This window comes from Triturus cristatus, chromosome 11 (assembly GCF_964204655.1).
Source record: "Triturus cristatus chromosome 11, aTriCri1.1, whole genome shotgun sequence".
NCBI lineage: Eukaryota > Metazoa > Chordata > Amphibia > Caudata > Salamandridae > Triturus > Triturus cristatus.
This window is the reverse complement of record NC_140594.1, coordinates 936,039,919-936,043,791: the sequence shown is the minus strand read 5'-3', so window position 1 is coordinate 936,043,791 and position 3,873 is coordinate 936,039,919.

The window sequence follows — 3,873 nt, the reverse complement described above, 5'->3', positions numbered from 1 at the left end:
CATTGATTTGACAAATGCATTCTTCAGTATTCCTATTTGTAGGAATGTGGAATCTGACTGCATGGTAGCCCTCACTTTTTTCCTGGGTGTTTTGATGGTTTTTGACTTGGTTGGACTGGGCCCCAGTCTATCTGCTTTTTCCTTAAAATGGATTCCGTGTACTTTAGGTACACCACAGATGGGATCCTGAGGTACCCTTGTGAGTCCCTAGTATATGGTATACTATTTACCCAGGGCATAGGTACCCCAGAGGCCTACCAGGGGCTGAAGCATGTCTTATGCCACCGATGGAAAGCCACCCAAAATGACACCACAGGTCTGCTACTGCAGCTTGGGTAAGGTGGTGCATGCCTCCCTTACTGAGGTATAGGTTCACTATATCTCACCATATACTGCACATACAAACCTATCAGTCACCCCTATGGCAGGCCTTATCAATTCTGAAAGCAGGGTGCTTGGTTAAATATGAGAGGGTGCCCAGGCAGGAGCTGAGCCCCTCAGCAGCTTTTGGAATCTCTTCTCCGGGGTTGTCAGTGGTGCAGCCTGACCACACACGCTTAAGTGCATTATAACCAAACGGTAAATGCTAAGTTTGGACTGGCTGCACAGAAACATGTCGTGTTGGGTGTCAAACACATTTGAATCATACCCCCACACCAGTAACTGGTGTGGGAGTATGATCCCACCCTTCTACAGGGAGAGACAGTACTGGTATAGCCGGTAGAAACTTAGAGCCCTGTCATCACAAAATGGATGCTGCAGCCACAGACACATGTCTGGCCTCCTGCTAGTGACTGGCAGGGGAGGCCTGGACAATAGGTTTCCTGTCACAGGGAGGTGTAACCACCTCCCAGACAGGCTTATGTGTATTGGGGCTGGGTGGGAGCACTCTCAGAGTGCTTTGAAGTCCTGCACTGGGGGCACATTTGGTGTCCCTGTGCATATACCAGCTCAAACCAGTTCAGGGGCTTCCATCCCCTGCTCTGGCATGAAACTGAACAAAGGACATGGGTGTAGTCACCCCTCTTTCCAAACCCTCCCATAGGTGGGTACCCAGAGCTAGTCCAAACCCTTACTTAGGTACAAGTAAGAAACGTCTGTAACCAGAACTTTAGATATCCCCTGATGAAACTCTGAAGCTGAATCCTGGAACTTCAATGCTCTACTCAAGACTGGAGGACTGAAGAAATCTCCCTTGGGGTCAAGGAGTGACTCCCCTGCTTGGCAGGCACCAACAAAGCAATTTGCCGGTCTGCATTATTGAAGCTCCCGCCGAACTACTAAGTATTTGCAGCCTAGGAAGAGGATTTCCAGACATCTCACAGGGCAACCAGAGTTCCCAGCAAAGCTGAGACCCACAGCCCTCGTGAGTAGCATGGAACTCCTGGACACCATGCACTTTTACAAGTGCATTTGTCAGGCCGAGCACCCGGTAATCACTGACTGTCCCGATTCAGAGAAAACTACAATTCCCATGAGGCGCAGCGCGTGACGCGTCTAAACGTGACGCGTATGCTGTGCGCCGAATCCCTTATCTGTGAGCCGGAAGAGCAAACAGACGCTGGTTATTTCTTCTCGACGTCCAGTCCTGGCGAACCGTTGACTCGTTCCGACCCGATGACCAGCTGCAGCGCTTCTCGACGCAGGACGTGAGTAGCAGACGCAGAGCAGCCCTTGTTCCATCCCGGCATCTTCCGTGTACGCTCCTCTGTTGGTGAGACTCCTTGGCAGAGCCTCGTGCAGAGGAGCGCTAAAGCCTCTTGTGGTGCTGTTTATCGGCACCTTCCTTGTCCGCTCCTCTGTTGGAGAGACTCCTTGGCAGAGCCTCGTGCAGAGGAGCGCTAAAGCCTCTTGTGGTGCTGTTTATCGGCACCTTCCTTGTCCGCTCCTCTGTTGGAGAGACTCCTTGGCGGAGCCTCGTGCAGAGGAGCGCTAAAGCCACTGGGGGTGCTGGTTGAAGGCATCACGTCACCGTGGCAGTGTTCTCCACGACCGCTACACCGGCAAGGCCATACTACCGGCACCTCAGTACTACGAAACCGTAAGACTCCTTGACGGGAGACATTGTTTCACTACTTCATGCCCAGTTCTGTTAGTAGTATTTGGCATAATCGGACTCACCACTGTGATAGGAAACAGTGCCCACTGTTTAGTTTATTCTCTTTTCGTTCTGTGCAGAAGAGGGTTCCAGAGAGGGGGGTCGAAGAGCTTTGAGTGACCCTATCTGTTACAGTTCCTTAGAATATTGGGCGGTACCAGTATCCCCCCTTGTGTCCTCTCTTCTGATAAACCTGAGGTGTTTTCTCGTTTCAGATCTCCTTCCCTGCTGTCCCTACCCTTTCCTTCCCTCGCTCGACCACCTCACTAGTCTGTGTTATTCTATATTCCGGACTTGCGGAGGTCGAGAGGTGGACCCCATTCAGCATCAGTACAACTCCGAGGAGCACCGGAAGACGGAGCGTGACAGAATTGACCTCAACGTCTCCTGAAGTCATGCTTGGGCTGACTTGTAGCCCCGATCTCGAGCACAGAATCCACTGAAGATTGTCAGCCTAGTCACACAGAGTGACCCGTGGGCTGCCATTTTGTGTTTCTTCTCAAGGTACCTTTGCGATCCCTGGTCCGTTGACTGGTGGATCCCTGAGGGGGTAACTTTGAATTTCCTTGGGCTTCCCTGGTTGCTCCAGACGTGCCAAGACTCCCTACCAAGTGGGGAGTCCTATAGACCTTGCTGGTCTGCACCAAAGCAGCTTTCTCATTTCTGCATGGGTTGCTGCCAAGGCTTGTGTCCAATCCAGGCACTGATGCTGCAGTACTCTACATCCTTCGTGGGACAGCTCGAATCCAGCTCTTGGTCACAGTCGACGCCTCCTGGTCCTCGCGGCTGAAGCGGCAAGCTTCACCTTCACCTGAAAACACCCATCAGTGGGCATCTGCCTATCATCTTCCTGGTCACTGGCTAGTGACCCAGACTGTCCCCTCTGCTTTCAGGTTCTTCTCATCTTCGATCCAGGCTTGGATCTCTTCGGACACTTCACGTCTTCACGGCAACGGTACTTCTTCGCCAGTTCACATTGAAATAGATGACGCGACCCGACACCTATGCACCCAGCTTCCCTGGGTGAGGTAACACGAGTACTCCAGTGCTCCCATGGGTATTGGCCCTACAACTTCCTGAGTCCCAAAGGGTTTGGTCCGGACTCACTTCTAAGTGTCCCTAATCTTTAAAAATCTAACCGCGACTTTCCCCATAGAAGCTAAAGGGAGCTCGTGGCTGTGTTCACACACTGCACACGGCCCCCGTGGGTCCCCTGTGTCACTACCTTGGGTGGTTCCTTGGGGTTCCAGCAATTCTACAGGCTCGAGGCCTTGTGTCTAGTTAAGTCGTGGTTCTTACACCACTATTTTAGTATATGGTTTGCTCGCCCCTAGGGCCTGATGTGTATTTGTGCTATTTTACTATAATATTTGAAGTGTAACTTATGTGTTTTGACCTCTAGTCTCCTCAAAGAGACTAGGAGGATGTGTTTAGAATATATATATATATATATATATATATATATATATATATATATATATATATATATATATATATTCACTGAAAAAACCATAGGTTTCAGGGGTGTTCTAGTTAGCTGGACTTTTCACTTGTACAAAACCATTGAAATTCCCACCGTTATAGTTAGTTCAGCCAACTATAACTCGCGCGCCCGCAATGCACTGCTGATGACGTCACATATTACATCACTCATAAAATGGCCACAGGGCGTTTTTGCACACGTTAACTCAGGCCCCGTCCCCTCCCTTCACCACTGTGTAAACATGCCCTGTGTCCATTTTTAGTTGGGAGATTAAGTTCATTTGAATCCTGAG